The sequence below is a fragment of the Kogia breviceps genome, chromosome 9 (genome assembly GCF_026419965.1).
Source record: "Kogia breviceps isolate mKogBre1 chromosome 9, mKogBre1 haplotype 1, whole genome shotgun sequence".
Taxonomy (NCBI): Eukaryota; Metazoa; Chordata; class Mammalia; order Artiodactyla; family Physeteridae; genus Kogia; species Kogia breviceps.
The window spans coordinates 84,583,937-84,606,233 of record NC_081318.1 but is presented as its reverse complement, the minus strand read 5'-3'; the positions used below and the strand labels follow the sequence as shown (position 1 = coordinate 84,606,233).

Sequence of the window (22,297 nt, the reverse complement as noted above, 5' to 3'; positions counted from 1 at the left end):
ACAGGCTCCGGACGCGCAGGCTCAGCGGCCATGGCTCACGGGCCCAGCCGCTCTGCGGCATGTGGGATCTAACCGGACCGGGGCACGAACCCGCGTCCCCTGCATCGGCAGGCGGATTCTCAACCACTGCGCCACCAGGGAAGCCCGTCATCATTATTCTTATTGTTTTCCTAATCTACATTTGTACCCTGTTCTCCCCACCTCACTGATGACTTAAAATTTTAATCCCTTCTAAATACTGACTTTGTCTTAATCCCTTCTAAGTCATTTAAAATTCACCTATTATCTTGATAGCCCTTTCCCGGGAGGGTCCTACTCCCCTAGTGATACTATGCTATTCTCTTCTGCTCTTTTACAGATATAAGAATAGTATAATATCTTCAACATAGTGGCTGGGACTTGGTGATTCAGACTTAAAATACTCTTCTAGCTATTGATACTTTTGAAACAGGGTTATAAAGCTCTTTGATGTTTCATGGTCCTTTGGCTGATGATCTGCCCCTCCCTGTGCCCTGGCCTGTGGTCCCCATCTCAGCAGGATCTTTTACTCTGTACCTGAAACAGCTACTTTTACCTCAAAATCTTTGTCCAGTGTCATTTTGCAAACCCCATAATAATCTCTCCTGTTCCTCATCACTATGTCATCTTCTAATTTTCCTTCTTTGAAGTTCTATTTACTCTCTTTCAAAATTCTAGGCAATTATGCTACCAAATATGTCAGAGCCTCCTGATAACACTGGCATGAGGAGTCAAGCTTTTTAGCTGCCTTATTACTGTACATGCCCTTCAGCCAGGGACCGCCAGAAAGATGCCTGGAGTTGAAAAAGTTGAATTCATTACTTATTGCAAAGAGGGAGAAGTGTATACCATATGGAACCAATGGTGACTTGGTCTGAGGCATTAGAAAGGATGTCTTATAGAATTTGAACTTGGGTTGAGTGATGTGGGGAGAGGGTTTAAGGAAGTAGAGCATTGCTCTGAATTGAATGTCGTTAGGAAGCAGGATAATTTTTACAATTTGGTGCCTTAATAAGTCTTATCTAGGAAGAGGAAAGAGGAGACTGGCTGGGTAATGAAGCAGCGGTGACCCATTTTAGCTAGGAAAGGGGGATATATGGTTTCTGTGACTTAGACAGTGTTCATGATTGGTCTGTATTCAGACACAGTTACAGAGTGTCTTGTTTTTGTCTTGATTCTTCATGATCGTAGAGTGTTCTCATCTAGCGTCGATGTTCTGTGAAATCGTTTACGCTCAACAAGAGGATACCAAGGCCAGGCTGTGAGTGCCAGGCCAGTGTCCAGAAACAACAAGACCTAACAGATAGCACTGGGCCAGGTCCTGGATGTCAGGGGCTGTTTTCTCTATCTCATGATAAAATTTTTTGCTACTTCAGTAATTAAACCTACTTCCATGAAATACACTTTCCACTACTTTGGCAATAAGATTTTCATACAGTTTCTTTGTAATTTCCTCCCTAAGTGCTATGGTATGCTCAACACATTGGGTATTTTAATGCAAAATTTCATTCCCTTATGCTAGCAATACGATGATGACCAATAAGAACCACAAGAGAAGATTAATCTGGGTATAATAAAAGTATACAAATTGCTTAGGGAATTGATTAATTTTTTTGTACTTATACCATAAACACTGATTTGTTATATAAATGAAAATATATACCATTGGCAGATAGGAAATAGATGGAATAAAATCTTGATTTTATTTAGTGAAAGTTACTCGTGAAGAAATTAGAGGGTCTTTCCACTTACTACAGAGAGAAAGAGCTTAATAATCAGAGACTGTAGAATCTTGGAGTTGGGAATGATCATAAATCAACATATCTCCGGAAATATACATCTAAGTTAAACTAATGTAAATGTGGTTAAAAAACTTTCTACTTAGACATTCTAGATGCCTCCTAAAATAAAAGGGATAATCTTACTTTTTCTCTTACATAATAGACTATCATTACCATAAGTTTTGTTTAAAGAAAAGAACATTTTGTAAGTGATTCAAGTTCATGACTAATATTCAATATTTAAGTAATGTGTGGATTTAAAATAGGTAGAACCATGGACAAATGTCCTGTGCTGATAATTTGCTTTGTAACTTGTCATAGGTCTGTAGAGGCAATGCTGTGGGGTTCTGGGGAGAGGAGGAGGTGAGATGAGTCTGTATAAACTAGGCTTAGTCATGCATGAGAAAACATCTTTCCATAATGTAATATTTAAGGTATTTAGAATATTGTTAAATATAACACTTTCTTTGACTTACACATATATGCTCTTTAAACATGAGCTATATAATCAATTCAAGGTTACAGTCCCATAAGTAAAATTAAGTTTCTTCATCTTTGAGTCTTTTGATTGGTTTTAAAATAGAATTAAGGCAGTACAGAAGAAAGAGCTATTTATTTTCCAGCTCTGCTTTATTTATCATATTATCTTGTTAATAAGGAGAAGGTGTCTTGATTGAACTTCATGGACTTGGCCCTTTAGTTACCCTTGAAGATAGGATCTAAACAAAGAAAGATGCTCATTTTTCACTTTCTCCTTACGGTTTACCCTTTTGTATGATCCTATTTCATCTTTCCTGTTTTTGAGTAAAACATGTAGCTACATTTTACGTGAGCCAGAAATAATAATTTACTGAATGGGAAACTGAAATTGAGAAGTTAAAGTTCCAGTTAAACATTTTAACTTGTAATTAAACAACAAGGTTTAAATCATTTTAAAGATTACAGATGCCTGTCATGGGCCTAGAGGTGGGTTTATTCAAGCCTCCTACAACCAATGGCAGCACTTTGGATCCTTAAATCTGAATGGTTCAATAATTAAATTACATCCGAATCCTGATAACTGATTTAATTCTTTGTTAACAGTAATAAAAGGGGAAAAATATCAATAAATATCCATTGGTTACTTGGGAACGTATTATTCTTGGAGTCGATTTTATGTGCAGTCAAATTTGTATAACGTGCTTTTGGATATGTATATTCTTTAATATTACTGTCTGGAAGTTTACTGCAGATGAACATTTATTACTGCTTTTTGTCAAAAGGAGTATTTTGTGTATCCATTTTAGCAGTAGGTACCTATTTGAAATGAAAATAAAAGGATTAGAGTCAGTTTTCTTACCTGAAATATTCCTGCACATGGTGTGCTTCTGCAAATTCTTTACACATCACAGATATTCCCAAAATAGTTATCGTATGACTTAAGTCAGAATAAAATGTCAGCTTTCTCTTTTTTGCTTACAAGTAATCCGTGCTTCTCAGAGCATATCAGGCTTGCAGGCAAACAGTGGCAATTGTTTTCAACTGTGAAAACCACCCAGATGATTTCTTGGAGAGTCTCCTTTCTTTCTGACTGTCTTTAGGCTTAGATTCTCTTTCTCTCTTATCCTATCCTTTTTGAACTGTCATAATGCAGTTACATTTTACACACCTACTGGCCAAACAAGATAAATTATAAATATGTTCAACAAAAAGTAGTTTCATACAATCATTTTATCCATTGCTTCTTCCTGACAAGGGCCAGTTATTGACTCTAGACTAAGTAAATCAAATGATAGATGTCTCCTGCTTACTGTTTCGTGGCCGTTTGCATCAGAGCTCTCCATCTTCTGACCTTTGTTCCTCACCCTCAGCCCCTACATATTTTCCCCCAACTCGGGGTAAAGATGTCGAACACGGCCCTAATTCCACAAACCTCAGCCTGGAATGTGAAGTGGGGAAATTGAGAAATTAGGAGATTAAATACTTCTTAATATCAACTGAAGTCTGTGCTTGCTCTTGTTATCTGGTCTGCTGTTTGTAGAGCAGATATTACGTTTGTCACTTCAACCAGAGACAGTATAAAAGAAGTGCTAAGTCCCTCAGTTCCTTTGATCTTTAGTGTATTGTCTCTGCTTGTACCAGGACTGTTACTTCAGTTTTTAGCCAGTTTTCATTACTTTTCTTCTTTATACCCCTGCTGTTATGCTCCAGAGTGCCATCAAAAAAAAAAAAGCAAAAAACCTTAGAAAGCATATTTCTCCCACTCATGATGATGACTGTAAGGGCTTGCTTTTTATTTTTACATCCCTCTTTCCAAAGGCTGCCACCATAAACTGCACCCATTTTCCCACAGATCCAAACTGTCTGAAGGTGGACACCTTCTCTTCATTAGACTGAACACAAGTCTTAGTTCAGAGCTATATGTCTTTCCAGTATTATTTTATTAGTCTTCTCCGTAGATTCTCATCCCAATTTACTGCTTTTAATTTGACCCTTTAAAAGTGAAAACACTTATCCTGTCCCTTTCCCTAATTACAATTACTTAATGATTCTGTTCTGCTTCCAGAATAAAGTTCAAGCTCCTTCGAATATTACACAAGGAGCTTCAACATCTGGTCTTCACCCATTTGTCTCACTTTTTGCTATTCCCCTAAAAATCAAGGTTTATGATTTTCCAAATATGTTATTCCCTCCTGCCTCTGAATTTACGCATGCTGTTCTTTCTGCTTGTACTGACCTTTCTCCCTCCTGTGTGATTAGAAAATGTCTTTTGTCACTGAAGCCCTTCCATTATTTTATAGTCTAACTTCTCTCAACAAAACCACAATCTATTAAAGACCATATGTTATTCATCTTAGTGTCCCAGTGCTAAGTTCAAAGTCTATATATAGTTGATGGTCAGTAAGTGTTCAGATGAATAAATTAGTTCCTGAACACCTTTCCTTTCTTTTAACCCAAAGCTTGGAATTGTGTTTACTTCTACTTTTTATAATTTCTCCCATGAAGGCTTAGTGAGGAAGCTTCAGTGGTTTTTCCTGATAGTAGTTGCCACATGTAAAAACTAGAGGTTACATGGCATTGGATAGACTTGAGTTCAAGTGTTAACTACCACATATTAGTTTTGTGACCTTGAATCAATTATATAACCTCTCAGTGTCTCAGATTTCCCATCTGTAAAATGGCTACAAAATTATCTTATGGTTAAGATTTTAAATCAAACTATATATGAACAATTGGGAACACTCTTGTTTCCTCATCAGAAAAATAAATCATTTAAATTATTTTTAATACCGCTTTCAGAATTGGGAGACATTAACTTTGTCTCTGTTCTCTTACTATCTGTGACACTAAAAAAGTAATTTCTAACATCTTATCTCTGCTTCTTAGCTAAAATGAAGCAGTTATACCAGATGATCTATAAAGAATCTTCCAATGCTAGGTTTATTTGATCATTTATTATGTGAATCTGTGTTTCCTTTTCCTTCCTTTTGTGTATATACTATTACACTAAAGTTTCCCAAGTACTTTTTTTTTAAAAAAAATTATTGACAAATGAACATAATTTCAATAGGAGAAAGTGTTCTAGATTTACAGGGCAGGTGACTGGGAGCTAGTAAACAACTGGCTATAATATCTTGGCCAAATTCCAAAGAAAGAATTGTATTGCATTTTTGGTGTTGACTTTCTGATTATAGAATTATATAGCAACTGTTTGTAAAGACTTCAATAACATTTTTAGACTAAACAGAAATGATGTAAGCAAAGTGGCCGTTACAGGAATTTCGACACCCATCCCCTACCAGAAACATGAATTTAAAGAACTATCCATGCACAAAAATACCTTCACAAGAGCTCAGGATTCCAGGTGAGGGATTATAGATTCTGAGTGAAGGAGGTACTGTATTTTAAAGAGATCTTAAGAGATACACAGTCGATGGCCTCAAACTTTTCAGTAAAGTAGAAAATAAAGCTGTATCCTGAGAACATAGGTTTCCAGGGAAAATAAAGCTGTATCCTGAGAACATAGATTTCCTGGAAAATTCTTAGGAAAATGAAGAAGCCACAGCAAGGCCAAGAGAGTGAAGGTAAGAGTCACAAGATAGGAAAAAAAAGTAAAGGATTGGTAAGCATGGCTAAGTTCAAATATAATCTTGTTTAAAAATGTGTGTGGTTGTCAAATGAATGTTTGTTATTAAAAAAAAAAAGGTCAAATAGTTTTTCAAAGCTTGAAGAAAAATAAAAAGACAATTGCCCTATTTTTCCCACTGTCTCCCACTCCCCATGTTTTTTTTCCAAGGAGGACACTGAACTATTTCTAGATAACATACTTAGAAGTGTTACTCCTTGATTTAAAAAAACAAATTGTTTTATTTTACACAATTTCCTCCTGTGGAAGAGAAGGATCTAACTTTTATAGTTATCACACACAATACCACTCCACCCACCACATCCATATACATGCTTCTCATCTTCCACCCAGTGTAGTTATTTTTTAATATTATTGACTGTTTAAATCATTATTATGAATTTTCTGAGCAGCAGAGCCAAGAAATAAACAATGAGTGCTTTCTTTCTGGTACAATTTGTTTTCCTGGTGATAATTGCATCCTTAAATCCTCTGTCCTCCTGGTCCAATACTAACTGTTTGGTTTTTATTTCCCCTCAACCTGTAACATATTTCTTATCCTGAAACTTCCCTGAAATTCTCTCTGCCCCTCATTTGTCAGATTAGCTATTTCCTTAATACCCTGTCTTCTGATTTCCTGGTTTACTTCCTTGTTTCGGTATAGTTTATATTCTGGGATTTCTTGGGCTCCTTAAGAAAGAGTAAAAGAGAAGTAAAATTTAGGACCCTGTATATATTAAAATGTCTATATCCTCATTCTTGAAAATGTGTTTGCATATAGACTAACAGTTGGAAATCAGTTTTGAAGATTTCTGAAGAGATTGCTCATTTGACTTCTAAACTCCCAGTGCTGCTGTCTGTTGTCTATCTGATTTATATGTGACATTACTCCCAAACCCACCGGAGGCTTTTAAGATCTTCTGTTTATTCTTGGTACTTGTGACATGACGACAGTCAGGTAGACCATGTCCTGTGGCCCTTTTTATCCACTGTGCTATAGTTGGGTGGCTTCCTGCACTCTGGAGACTTATGTCCTTTGATTCTAGAAAATATTCATGCCCTGTGTCGTATTTCCCCACTTTCTGTCTGGTTTTATCTTGTTTTCTTAGGAAACCCTGTTATGTGGAGGTTGGATCTATTCTACGGCTACTCTTAACGCTGCTCCAGAGGCTCCTCTGTACTCAGATATTCCAACTGCTTGTTCTTTTGACTGTGTTATTTCTACAGTCATGGTTTTAATTTTCCAGATTGCTGCCTTCTATTTCTCTGGGTTTCAGGATTTCGTGATTTCATGATGTAATATCATCTCTTTGTTGTCTGAAGATATTAATCACAAAAATATTTAGTGATTTTTATTCCCTTTTCTTGTATTCATCCTTATTGTTTGCTTATTTGTTTTGAACTTTTTTCATGCAAGTCGGAAGTATTCCTCAAATGTCTGGTGATTGTCCCTTTAAATTTATTTATTTATTAATTATTATTTTTTTGCGGTACGCGGGCCTCTCACTGCCGTGGCCCCTCCCTTTGCGGAGCGCAGGCTCCGGACGCGCAGGCGCAGCGGCCACGGCTCACGGGCCCGGCCGCTCCGCGGCACGTGGGATCCTCCCGGACCGGGGCACGAACCCGCGTCCCCTGCATCGGCAGGCGGACTCTCAACCACTGCGCCACCAGGGAAGCCCTGATTGTCCCTTTATATTTAAGATTGTGGCCAGATGAATACAGATTTCATTCTAGAGCTGCATTGTCCAGTACGGTAGCCACTAGCCACTGGTGGCTATTGAGAACTTGAAATGTACTTAATCCCCGTGGAGGTGTCCTCCAAGAGTAAAGTAAAAACCAAACTTCAATACTTTGTGCTGAAAAAAAAAATGACATTAATGATTTATATTGATTAAAATGATAGTAGTTATGATACTGGACTAAGTAATACATAATATTAAAATTAATATTACCTATTTACTTATACTTTCAATGTGGCTACTGGACATATCAAAAGGATATTTAGCATGAGACTCGTATGACACTTCCGCGGAGCAGTACTGCTCTGCAGTGATCAGATAAGGGCCTATCTCATTATGCTCCCTGAACTCCCCACTTCCACTAAAAAGTAGTATCAACGCTACTTTTTTTTTTTTTTTTTTTGCGGCACACGGGCCTCTCACCTTTGTGGCCTCTCCCGTTGCGGAGCACAGCCTCCGGAACACGCAGGCTCAGAGGCCATGGCTCACGGGCTCAGCCGCTCCGCGGCATGTGGGACTCTCAACCACTGCGCCACCAGGGAAGCCCAACACTACTTTTGAATCCTGTAATCTTTTGCTTGGTAGAGTTCTGGAAGTGGCAGTGGAAGAGGAATCAGCATGTGGACTTAAACTTATTTTAACATGGATCTTTCTCATACCCTTAGCTGGGCCTCGTGGTCTTAGGTCCAGAGATCTCTTACTCCAAGTCTCTAAAGAAACACCACCTTCTGACAGGTGAGGAAGGAGAGTGAGAAGGCTGTGCAAAGTATATGGGGAGAAGATCTAGGGTTTAGGACTTCTAAAGATATTCTACCAAGTTAGACTCTTCTTCCCATGCACCCATGGTCCTATCTGGGATTATATAGTAGATTCTTTTGGCTTCTGCTCTAGGTCTAGATGGTTAGAATATGACACGTTAGGCTGAGCAATTACTGTTAGTCCATTATGGCTTTCTCTATGTTGACTGGTTTCCTGTCTTCTCTCATCTAAATCTTTGAGCTCAACATGGGTGTTCATATTTTTGTAAATTCTATTAATTGCATTTTAATGAGATTTCAGGTGCAAGTGAAAATGTATTCAATCAGCCACATTTAAACCTTAAAATCATCTTCTCATTCCCTTCTTCAATCTTTTCTGTCAGATTATGTTCAGATACTTAAGTCTCCTATAACCTGGTCTAATATACTTCCCTCTACTTGTAGATATGAACCTTCATGGCACACGAGGCTTAGCTTGTGCACATGCCTTTTTTCAACCATCCCAGTTACATTTCTAAATGCTTTAAGTGATTATCTAATTTTATTTGCTGAGACTCCCACTTCCTTCTACTTTATCACATTTAACTAATCTTCTAGGGAAGATTAAGGATCTAAGAGTTCTGTGACCATATTCTTAGGAATTTAGTCCCCATTGATCTCTTTCTTAGCTAAACTTCTATCATGTGTTTGTTTCCCAGAATTTATAGTTTTTATACTATGATAAAATGATATTGTGCGGTATTAATCCATGTGGTTTTGTTCCTCCCACTTCATTATCTTTTCTAACTGCAAGGTATGAGGCAGCAAGTTGAGGGAGGACTTTTAGTGGAGACAAGGAACTGACATTATGTTACTATTCGGTTTTAATAAAGACTTGGAAAATAGTTATGGTCAACTTGAAACCGTTATTTTCCAACACTGTCCTAAAAAAGATAAAAGGGCCATAAGCTTGGATAGAAGTGAGAGCGTGGGAGCCTAGACGTGAATAAATCCCAGAGAGCTGCTGTGATCTGCCCTGCTGCACACTCACTCCTGAAGGCAAGTTCTTTCTCCCCTTTCACCCCTCAAGTGTGAGGATCTCAGAGTGGAAGTGTCGCTCGGAGAAAAAGCCTCAGAAAACACTGCATCTGTCATGGCACCAGAGCAGTGGAGTATCCTGGGCTGTGTGTAGTGTGTAGGCAGCTATGTGTTATGGAGCCCCTGGGACCCCAACACTGAGCTTAAGGCCCTTGAAGTTTGTGTAAGTCAGCTGAGAAAAAGAGAGCCATCACCTGCAAAGTGCTCAAGGCCAGGATGAGGGAAAGTTATAGCCACAAATTTAGAGAGGGCATGCTCTGTGTTCTCATCTCCTCCTCTAAAAATAGTACCTATTGAGAAAAATATAACACAGTTTTAAACTTGAAATGACTGAGAAATATCAAAAGGGAAAAGTTTCTTAAAAGTGACTAAATTAATTATGCTGGATCAGGTAGAATGGAGGCTTGAGGTAAAATGAAATTTCATTTTTGCATACCTGAGTCTATGACTATAACACTCATTTCCACCTCAGTAATATACAGCCATCCCCAAAGTTTCTTTCTGGCCAAAAAAAATGCAAAACCTTTCCAGGTAACCATGATAGCTTTTCTTTGTTTTAGATTAGTTAATTTTATATTTCACATTCCCTTTGTCAGGATAGACAATTCTGTTTTCCGGGAGTGATGGAAACTTGGACTTGATTTTTATTTTGAACTTTGATTTGATTTTGAAAACTTAACATGTAATTTTTTCTCCCTTTAAAGAAATATACCCTTATAGGTGACAGGAGAGGTGGTGGCATTTCTATGGCCTTTGTTTAGCGTTGATTGCATATACATACATATGTATGTGCAATTTGAGCAAATAATTGTATTATCAAGATGGTATGACAGCCCAGTATTGTGAAATGGCTGCTTTGGAGAAAAGCTAGCATTTTGGAAGTGATAATTATTTCTTAATATGTATCATTTGACAAGTAGATTAGTTCCCACTATATTCTGATCTACTTTTATTGGAGTATTATGTTACTTGCAGACACAAGCATCCTAATTGATACAACCATAGTAGCTTGGCACTCTTTGACCTTGAGCAGTTTACTTAACCTCTCAGTCCTTTTGCCTCTCAGTGCTTTAGTATTTTTGCCAGTTGTAATATTAGCAAAACAGTAATTCTTATTTCAAGTCATTTTTATGATTAATTTAGATAATCCACACAGAGTCCTTAGAATGGTGTCTGGCCTATAGTAAGCACCCTCAGTGTCAGCCATTTGTATAACATGACATAATTTGAGTTTTTCAGAAAATGAGCTTCTAATAAGATTATCATTTCTCACATTAAATGCCAAGTGATATTCCAAGGAATAAAAATGGTGATGTGGTTATTTTAAAAGTCAGCCAACACACAAGTGTGTCAACTGCCCTCCAGACAGATTCTGAAGATAAGTTCAATGACTTTTAAAAGTACTTGCCAGAAATAACTTTGGTTACACTTAGCCTAAAGGAGGAAAGGGCACAAGATACCATTCAGGTGGTATTTACAGTTAGACTTAAATAATTATTTGAACCATTGTCTCATTCTACAAGGTTGCCCAGGTACCTGAACATTGATTTGTGAGTTTAGACATTGAAGCTCAGTGAATTTCAAGGCAAGAAGAGTCCAGCCCCTGCCCCCAGGGGCTCTGGGAGTTACCTATTAGATACGCGAGAGCAAGACTCTGCTTCTTCTTACTTAATCCAGTTGAGCAATAGAGAAGAGGGAGAGACTCCAGGACAAACTGCTCAACGGGCCAGAGGGAGGGTTACACATGGAGAGAGTGTGCTGTCCTCACCTTGCCTCTGGGTCTGTTAAGGTTAGTAGAGCTTGAAAGTGAATATAATCAGAAAGCATTATAATTGGGTGGTATCTGTAGAGCAGATTTTAAAATGAGTGATCTGAGATTGTGAAAACACTTTTAAAGTGAGGGGAATAAAGGAGATTAGAGGCAAAGCAGTATTTCTAAAAAGCCAACTTCCATGACATAGTGCTACAATCTAGGCTCTACATATTTTCAGAAAGTTTTATGGTGAAAAATAGAAGAAGCAAGAAATTTCTATTTAAAACTATTTTTCCTCTGTGCTTTCAAATGGAAATAAATTTCCCCCAGGTTTATTATTTTTTTAAATAAGAATGCATTATTCATTTTCTATCTTATTGTGAATTCGTATTTATACAAACTCAGGTTTCTTATTTCCTTAGCCCTGAGCATGAATGTTTGCTTTCTCTAGTCCCTAACGTTCATAGTAAGGTGATAAGTTTTATCTATAATAAGAGACATAGAGACATACTAAGATCTTTTTAAAAATTTACATTACTTAATACAGCAAAGAAATCTGTAACTATCTATAACACTTACCTTTGATACATTTAGTCTGACTAGTTTTCAATTTAAAAATCATTAAGTGCTTCCAAAGTTATGTATACACCTTTACTTTTAATCTCCATCATTTTCAAATTAAACTGGTAGGGTTTTTTTTTTAATAACAGTCAACATATTTGCTTTCATTTTCTAAATTTAAATGAGCCTTTCTTTATCTATAAAGGTACCAGATAGTAAGTAACATAACAAAGATACTTGTAAAATGCATCCAGTATGGTTTTCTTCTTTTTTCAGTATGAAGTAAAATTTTTGTGCTTTTTGAAGCAGAATTTTTAGTTCTTACTTGTACTGTTTTTATGCAATAAAAGATTATAACTTTTGGTAGTTTAATGCAAATTTCTTTTAAATTCTAAGGCGAAACTACATTTTTTTTTCCCTAACAGTGCCTGGACATAGCAGACACTCAATTCATTTGCATTGAATTTCCTCTAATCTTATATATTTTGATGTTGCCACAGCAACTTTTCATATTTTCTTCCTTGAAGTCACTGGCTTCTGGTAGAAACTGCTGTATCCTTCAAAAGATGGAGAAATATTCTCTGCCTTTATGTTAGCCAGTGTGTTCTTTGTGTTAGCCAATATGCGCAGGCTCAGCGGCCATGGCTCACGGGCCTAGCCGCTCCGCAGCATGTGGGATCTTCCCGGACTGGGGCACGAACCCGTGTCCCCTGCATTGGCAGGCGGACTCTCAACCACTGCGCCACCAGGGAGGCCCAGGAATAGTTTATTAAATTAAGTAATTTTGTGAACAGATGAGTTATTTTAACTATAATCTGTATATGAAAATAATGAAAATAATTCTGAAACATCAAAGTAGCATAGCAGAATGCATTTGCTGGGAAATTTATATTGACACAAGGTAAGGATTTAGATATGGGCAAGTAAATGCCTGACATGATCATGCATCCTTATGTCTTTCAACTAACGTTTGATATTACTTGTCACCTGAATGCATAAACCCAAGGTGACCTATTTCATACAAATCCTGGAAATCTTAGCATTTATCTAATTTTCCTAATTTTCTGTCAGTTATGCCCTCTGTAAAAATGTGGTTAACAGTACCTAATTATAGAATTTTTTTGTAGACTTAAATAATGACATGGAAGCATTTAGCATGATAATATGTTAACAAATATTTGTCCTCCCCCTTATCCTTTCTTAGAACTTTTCAAGTTGTCCTTATAAGGGAGAAGAAATAGTATTCTACTTTTATATTTAATAATTTAATTTAAATAATTTAGAAAACATATTTAAAACAAAGTAAAATTTAAAAAGTCAAAAGAGCATTGGAACCAGAATAATTTAAAAAAACTAACTTCACTCTAGTAACAGGGTACGGTGTATGGGAATCGAAGAGGTGTAAATTATTCCAATTATCCAGGAAATTAATATTAAACTGACTAGCACTGCTGAAGAAGAACAGAGTACAATGACATACACAAAAAAACTAAAGTAATACATTAGCAAATATCAGGCCAGATCCTGGGACAAGATATGTGAAAAGGAGAAAAAGAGAGCAATATTCTAGCTGAGAGGTTTTGTTTTTTAACTGCCACTAGGGCAGTGTAAAACGAGCATTTCCCCAGACCTCTGAAACTTCATCTGCTAAATGATCAAGACTAGCTGATTCTTAAAATTTCTTCACATTTTGTAATATAAAGGTCACAAACGAGAGAGAGAAAAAATGTGTCATACATGGAAGTGCGTAAAAGGTCTTTGAACTGACAGTCACAGCTATTTATATCTGAGTAAATGTGAATGTCCTGTGAGCCTGGAGGCTTGTGGTGGTTTACGCTAGAATCTTTATGTAGAATTGTCCTCTGTGTCTGAGCTACACCTCTAAAATAGGACCTCCTTGAAGGTAAGCATTGCTACACAATCCAAGCCAATTTGGGCACACACTGTTATTGGTTTATCTTGGTAAATATCAGTAGCTTCCAATAAACAACAGTAGGGTGAGCTATAGATCTCTTCGAAAGACAGCTACAGAGAAACCTTCTCAGAATTGGTTTCTGATGGAAGGAGTTAAGTAGCCAGGAGGAACCCAACCTGTTTCATGTGCTCTGTGAAGTCCCCACTCTGTCCTTTTAAGTATCCCAGTAGTTCTGGCATGGAAGATTCCTCAGAGGCACAGACTTAACATACTAACTACAGAATTCAGCTAACCATCCAGTCCCAGTCAGGCAACCAGGAATGCCCTGAAATCAAGAGCTGGACAATGGGCCATTTCTGAACTGGGCTTAGTGGGTTTTTATAGCCTATAATGTAAGGGTAGAGACTTAGGCCAGTAATATTTCTAGCCAATTCGTAAATCTTTGAGACCATTAATTCCAGCAGTAAAAAACCTCATTGTTACATTTATTATGAAAATTTCCAGATTTTAGGAGATAAAGATAACTAAATTACAGATTTTGATTACACGCTAAGTAAACAGTTCTAGAATGAATATTCACAAGTAGGTTAGCTGCCCATTTCGAGATGGTAGATTAAAAGTATTCAGTACTCCCTCACCGCTTTTTATATGTGAATATTTGAAGTTCATTACAGAAAACCTCACTGTAGGGATCATGCTTTCTTCTTCTATGTGACAGGATTCTAGGCACACAGTGGCCACATCATGAATATTCATTGAGTGTGTGTGTGTGTGTGTGTGTGTGTGTGTGTGTGTGTGTGTGTGTATGAGGATGCATGTCATCAACTTTAACCTTTACAGAATTATTGCCTTAAGAGATACGGGGAAAATCATACATTTTTTGTCTAATGTAGCATATACTGTAATGGTTTGATTTGCTTTTAGAATATCTTTATTTTTGTCTTAGTTTCTTTATTCTTATGAGTTGCATATATAATAGCATACTCACCAAATATTGCTAATCTTACATGGCAAAAGAATGTCATAACTATCATAAACCTGAACTTGTTCATTTTGCAAGACCCTGCCCAATGTTGCTAGCATCTCCAGCTTTCCACAAACTAGAATATTCCCTGATGCTTTGTTTCTTATCCTAAAGACCAGTGTGCATGTTGTTACGTGGTTCCTAGGAAGACTGTAATGTCCTAAACGAAGACGAAGGCTGAAAAGAGTCAAGGGAATTGCTATGAGAAAATAAGTAGGGATATCCCTGAAGAAGGAGTTGCTTCTGTGTTCTCTTAAATGTCAGAGAGTAATTGTTTCTTTTTTTAAGGAAAAGAACCAGCGGGGAGAGCAGCTCATTTTCAAACTGGAGAGCTTGGCAAATATAGCCTGCAGGGTTTACTTTGGTTTAGGAATCCCATTGCCTCACTGGAGGGTCAATCAAAGTTCCACAGCCATTCTTGGATACTTGGAGGTGGAGCTGATTGATGTACAGTGGTGACCTGACCCAGCCCTTGAGGCAAACACAACCAGAGTCATCAGTGTTAATTCCATATCCTCCAACCAGCATTTTGAAAGTGCGTTGACATTGGTGGCCTTGCACTTTTTCCTCGGTCTTCTAACTGGTAATTACACCTATATAATCTAGCCTAACAGTGAAGTTATCTAGCCTAACAGAGTAGGACTCAAGACCAGTGCCTGCAATACTAAAATCTCTTACTTTGCTCTCAGTTTTGCTTTGTTCTTGTCCAGTTTAAGCTATATGTGCATTTTCTCTTCTCTTAAGGAATAGAATATATGAGATGGTATAGACATTCAGGCACCCTGTCCCAAGCTTTTAGATAAGAAATTGTGTCTAAAAGAAAATGGAAGGAGTTGGTCAGGTGTTATAATTTTACTATGATCTTGTCAGTAATAACTACAATACTAAGTGATAAGAGGACATTCAAAAATATTTGAAGTTGTCCAAACCCTCCAATTTACCTATTCTTGTATACATGCAATGATGGAATATCTTAATAGAGCACCATATTAAAAGGGCAAATTCATGTGCAGCTACCTTTTATTCTTAAGAAAATATATGCCCAGGAAGACTGTTAAATTATAGATGGCCACTTTTACCCGAAGAGGCACTTAGAATGAATATTATTATACATGCTTTGGAGTCTCTTATATTAAGATTGTAAGGCAGAGTGGTTGTCTTGCCAGTCAAGGAGAAAGAAGAATCTATCCTCCCCCATCTCTTATAGTCAACAGTAACCAGTAGAGGTCACAGGCAGTTTCTACTGGGGCATTCCTGGAATGGATCTAGTCAGCAAGTGGTCACTGTGACTTGCTAGAGAGGTGACTTCACAATTTTATTTTACCCTCAGGTTAGGGAAACTTAGTCATCATCTTGTATACCTGACTTGGGCTACTGAATCTTTGATGCAACAGCTAACAGGATATAGGAAGTAACGTCAAAAAATTAGCCCTTAAATTAAAGCCAATTTTCCATTTGCAAATCATTCCTATGAGGTTTTTCATGGCAAGAACTAGCTACATCGAATGATAATGGGAGGCATAAAAACCAGGTGTAAGAATTAGGTAGAAATTTAGATTCCAGACATGATAGTTTTATTGGTCTCATATAACCATTACTATTAATGACATTTTATTTCAACCCGTATGATGATACAGTGTTCTGTAGGAACAAACAACATTAGTATACTTTAACTTTATTTCACTGTGATTATCTTAAATAGTTGTAAACTGTGAATTAAAATTGGAGGCAACGGTTTGCCTCAGTGGGTATTGTGTGAAGATAGCATACTGAAGAAAGTGTGTAACATAGGCAGAGACAGGAAATGTCAATACAAGCTCATTCAAGGAATAATTCATAACCTTGCTTGCACCTCAGACCTTTACAATTCTGTTTGACATTTTGGTAGTTAATATTGTTATTTAAGCATTCTAGACAACCCATAATTAAATATTTCGATCCAAGATCACAAAACAATTACTGACTTAAAATTATGTATGTTACCTAAATGTAAATAATCAGAAAACAAAAAACTTGAAATAACATGCTGTATAGTAATGCTACTAAACAGATATATTTTTATTTTTAACATCTTTATAGGAGTATAATTGCTTTACAGTGGTGTGTTCGTTTTTGCTTAATAACAAGGTGAATCAGCTATACATACCCATATATCCCCATATCCCCTCCCTCTTGCGTCTCCCTCCCTCCCACCCTCCTTATCCCACCCCTCTAGGTGGTCACAAGGCACCGAGCTGATCTCCCTGTGCTATGAGGCTGCTTCCCACTAGCTATCCATTTTACGTTTGGTAGTGTATATATGTCCATGCCACTCTTTCACTTTGTCACAGCTTACCCTTCCCCCTCCCCGTGTCCTCAAGTCCATTCTCTACATCTGCATCTTTATTCCTGTCCTGCCCCTAGGGTCTTCAGAACCTTTTTTTTTTTTTAGATTTCATATATATGTGTTAGGTATTTGTTTTTCTCTTTCTGACTTACTTCACTCTGTATGACAGACTCTAAGTCCATCCACCTCACTACAAATAACTCAATTTCGTTTCTTTTTATGGCTGAGTAATATTCCATTGTATATATGTGCCACATCTTCTTTATCCATTCACAAACAGATATATTTTTATATGAAAAGTCAAGGACTTTGTGAATGTCAGCATTATGTAAATGACTTTGGAGAATTGGATTATGTGTTGCATCTTGTTTATTCATTCAACAAATAGTTGTCTGCCCATCACATACTGCACATTGACCATTTTCTGTACTGAATTTCATCCACTTAGCACTTTGAGTGATCAATTAATTCCCCAGCATAAATATCATTATTTAATAAATTTAATCTGTCAATATAGGGTATGTTATATAGGGGTCACTGCTCTACTTGGTAATCAGGGAATCTTCCACTGAGTTTGGTACCACAGGTTCTCATGTTTTTCCCTTAAGGATGATAAAAGATCAGTGGGCTCCTATGTATCTGAAGTCTGTGGAGTCTTAGGTTGCTTAGAAACTCAGTGACTATGTTCTTGTGATGGCAACACAATTTATCAGTGAATGCAAAAGTAACTTAGTTGGCATTTTGCCAAAACTCCATATTTTGCTAGTAAGACCATTCAGATCAGCTCTTCTATCACTTAAGTATTTATTATTCAAACTAAATAATACTACAACTTACCAAATTTTGAAAAGAATAACTTATAGTTTATAATACATAGCAAATACATGAAAATGCACATCTGGAAAATAACCAGTCCTTTTAAATTTGATGTTGGATAACCTGGAAAAGTAAATATACTCTTCTACCAAAGTATTTAACATACCCATGTCTCTTTAACGTATGTTGGGACACTTGTAGTATAGGTTTTTCAGCATCTATTCAATGAATATTTGAGCACTTATTATGTGTCAGGAACTATTGTAGAATCTGGCATATTACCGAACACAGTTCCCAGTGAATACATTTATAAGGAGTTTCATTGGGACCTACTCTCTTGCAACTCATTAGTGAGCAAATGAATAATGAATTGAGTTTTTTTACGATACTTTGTTCAAGTAGGACACTAAAGTACTATGGAGATATAGAGATGAATAAAATATATTCACGTGGTATTTTGTATGTGCTTAATATTAAAACCTCTCTTGTACATATTATAGAAAACCATGTTGCAGGGTTTTTTTTTTTTTCTTTCTTTACTTTTTTTTAGGGACCTACTGATTAAATCATATTTCTTGACCACACTTAATGAGTGAGAAATTTGGTTATATGTTTAGTTTAAAATGTATGTGATCTACAGTCCATATTTTACATAGCATCTCAGGGTATCAGTTTGAGTACTTTCAACTCAAACTTGCTGAATTGATACAGGGATATGAGAGGACCACTTAACTGAAAACTTCAGAGTTAGCACTCTTCAGGCACAGTTGGATCTAAGTGCTGTCTCTTCTGATTTTTCTTTGCTCTTCCCTTTATTTGGGTGTTGGCTTTAACCCTGGTTGGCCTTCATTCAAGTTTTGAGATGGTTCCTGGCAGCATGAGTACATGTTCCCTTATTCTTACACATTCTTACGCATAGAGTATGTGAATGGGGAAACATGATTGTGGGAAGATCAACTCCCACCCATATTGAACAAAGGAGCCTAGATTTTGTGAGTCCTGAGGAGACATATGTTCTTATAACACTAAACTTTTGATAATGCTTTAACTTATAACAAATAAATAGGGATTTAATTAAATAAAGGAAAATATTAAATAGAACACTGACCTCTTTAGAGGCAATATCATGTTAGTACCATGTTAATACATGTTTTATAAATCAAAATATGGAGGTAGCTTTTGAATCTTTCCTTCTGTACTCAATATTAAGGGGCATCTCTGAAAGCAAAGTCAGCTGCTTGTGGCTTCTAGAACACTAGTTGCTTCTCACTACACAGGATATACTAAGGATCTGAGGATAAGTTCTTGAAGAAACATTACTATCTTCCTTTCCTCTGGGAAATTCTTAAGCATGTAGAAATGTCGCATCGAGATTATGATTTAGTCAATCAAAATGGGTGAATTTAGCTATATTTATTCATTATGTTTCATCTTTAAAAAATTGAAGCCAGTCTCCTAAAACATGTCTTAACACATGCATATTGGAATTTGTCAAGCAACAGATAGTGTCTATTTTCAATTTTAATTTTATTCACCTAAGATTGGAGGAAGATTGCCTGAAAGGGTGACATCTTCAATGGTAGGATGTTTTATCATAGGAAGAAAAGGTTTTCCCTGTAATTAAATGGCACCAAAAGACTTAAAAACGAAAATCACCACAGTATTTTTTCCCTAACCTAAATGACATGGCAAATAAGCCAGAGAAAGTTTAGTAAACAGTATGAATTTACTTTAATCTTTATTTTTTTTAGTTTCATAGCTTGAAGAATTTAAATATTTTCTACTACACAGGATGGTAAATAAATATGAGCTTAAAAGAATAAGTGGCAGAATAAGGTTCAGTTGTAACTAAAATATTTTTTGGTAATATTTGGAAACCTGTGATTGTGTATTGAACTGCCATCAGGAGGTAGATGTCTTTCAAAACAGAAATACCCATTAAGTGGATAATGTGAGTGTATCAATAAAAGGAGTGAAGGAATCATCTCACACCAGTCAGAATGGCCATCATCAAAAAGCCTAGAAACAGTAAATGCTGGAGAGGGTGTGGAGAAAAGGGAACACTCTTGCACTGTTGGTGGGAATGTAAATTGATACAGCCACTATGGAGAACAGTATGGAGGTTCCTCAAAAAACTAAAAATAGAACTACCATATGACCCAGCAACCCCACTACTAGGCATATACCCTGAGAAAACCATAATTCAAAAAGAGTCATGTACCAAAATGTTCATTGCAGCTCTATTTACAATAGCCGGGACATGGAAGCAACCTAAGTGTCCATCAACAGATGAATGGATAAAGAAGATGTGGCACATATATACAATGGACTATTACTCAGCCATAAAAAGAAACGAAATTGAGTTATTTGTAGTGAGGTGGATGGACCTAGAGTCTGTCATACAGAGTGAAGTAAGTCAGAAAGAGAAAAACAAACACCGTATGCTAACACATACATATGGAATCTAAGAAAGAAAGAAAAAAAAGGTCATGAAGAACCTAGGGGTAAGACAGGAATAAAGACACAGACCTACTAGAGAATGGACTTGAGGATATGGGGAGGGGGAAGGATAAGCTGTGACAAAGTGAGAGAGTGGCATGGACATATACACACTACCAAACGTAAAATAGATAGCTAGTGGGAAGCCGCCACATAGCACAGGGAGATCAGCTCAGTGCTTTGTGACCACCTAGAGGGGTGGGATAGGGAGGGTGGGAGACGCAAGAGGGAAGAGATATGGGAACATATGTATAACTGATTCACTTTGTTATAAAGCAGAAACTAACACACCATTGTAAAGAAAGTATACTCCAGTAAAGATGTTAAAAAAAAAAAAAAAAAAGAGTGAAGGAACAAATGAATTCATGGTTTCTGCTCATTTAGGATTAGCTGTGATTTTGTAAGTATAATTGCAGTAAGTTAATTTGGATACAATTTCAAATTTACATACCTAAAACCACATTTAATTTTGAAAAACTATTAGAAAGATAAAAATGAGATGTCCAACAAAAATCAACTAGGACAGTTAAATGCAAGGTAAACCAAGGAAGAAAAGAAGGAAAAATGAAAACTGAGAATCTTGTGGAGGAGAGAAGTCTATACTGAAACATTATAAAAATAATATTTTGGGACAGACTTATTTACAACAAGGGAAATATTTAGTGGTTTTTAATTTTGAGTTACATGAAATGGTATGGTTTCCATGTTTTTATGGGCTTATTTCACCTCCAAATATTACTCACTGTAGTCTTCATTTCTTCAACCTACTGTGATTATCCAGTTTTCCCTGAGGAGTTGTAGAAAATGAGAGGAAAAACAGGCCTGCAGCAGTCTTGGATCATGTCCAGAAAATGTTTTTAGTCCTTGGACTACATGAAGGATGGTGCCCCAAGCCTTGCCCCTATACACAGATTGGGAAAACAATAAGGATCTCAGCATATTCACTCTCAACAGGAAAGCCCTGTGTCCTTAACAAAAGGTGTACTACAGAGTACACTGAAACGCACTCGGGTAACATAAGCATCTCGATTCACATTTGTTTCTTTACCCATGAACAGGAGGCAATGTGGAGTAGGACAGTCTGCTTGCTAAAGGCCACAACTGAGGGCCCTGGGCCCTGAAAGCCAGGAAAACAGTTGTGTTAACAATCTCTGAGGATAAATGTACTAATCAACTAGCGCAAAACTAGCAGGACCAGTAGAGTCATTTAGGGTGACATTCCATAGCAATTCAGATTCCATAACCTGCTACTGTTTACTTAAGTCACAACCTCTGGATAAAAGAGAAGAGCCACATTCAGGAATCTGAAAGGGGATGGTCAGAATGAACATGATTTGAGTCCTTGGTCTCTTGTTGGAGAACAATGAGGATGACAGACACTTGCATAAAGACACAGCTGATGTTATTTAAACCTACTTCAGAATAGAAGATTTCTTTCTACTTAACCATAAGGTAAATTCCTTTATCAAGTCCATTGTCAGTGCCCCCTAATGTGAAACAAACTTTAATGATGCTACTAAAACATTAGGGCTAAAATGAAGTTTAATAGGTAAGTTGAACTTCTCTATTATTCAAAACTTAAGTGTGCAGGATACTAACGGGAAGGTTTTACCGTACCCCTGACTAGTTGTCATTTCTTTCATTCAAGCAGATAACCAACTGTCACAGAGAAACATGCAGAACAGTTGCAGGGTTCTGATATTTTAGAATTCTGAATTTTTATGATATCTACCTATGCATGATAGAGTAGTAGTCTGTCACTTTTATTCTGTTTGGATTTTAATGTTTATGATTTATAGACTATAGTCATGAAAATAAGATATATAGAAAGAAATTTAAATGATTTATAACATTTCCAGGAAAATATTTGCTTCTTGAAGTTTTATTTCATATATTAGATAGATATATACCCAAAGGTCATCCTA

At 36.7% G+C, this 22,297-nt stretch overlaps 1 protein-coding gene across 21 annotated transcripts in view; it reads left to right on the top strand.

The window, feature by feature from the left end:
* Nucleotides 1–22,297, top strand: part of LOC131762898 (platelet glycoprotein 4) — a 199,966-nt gene that overhangs the window by 139,299 nt on the left and 38,370 nt on the right. For 5 of the 21 annotated variants that reach the window (XM_067042732.1, XM_059074756.2, XM_067042747.1 and 2 more), the window contains exon 2: nt 21,636–21,824. The exons of 8 other annotated variants lie outside the window; for them this stretch is intronic. The gene's annotated coding sequence lies outside the window, so the exon portion shown is untranslated. Of the gene's footprint in view, nt 1–11,006; nt 11,268–13,575; nt 13,696–21,635; nt 21,825–22,297 lie in introns of those variants that run through there. 8 more of the 21 variants (XM_067042740.1, XM_067042748.1, XM_067042737.1 and 5 more) reach the window with 5 other exon arrangements.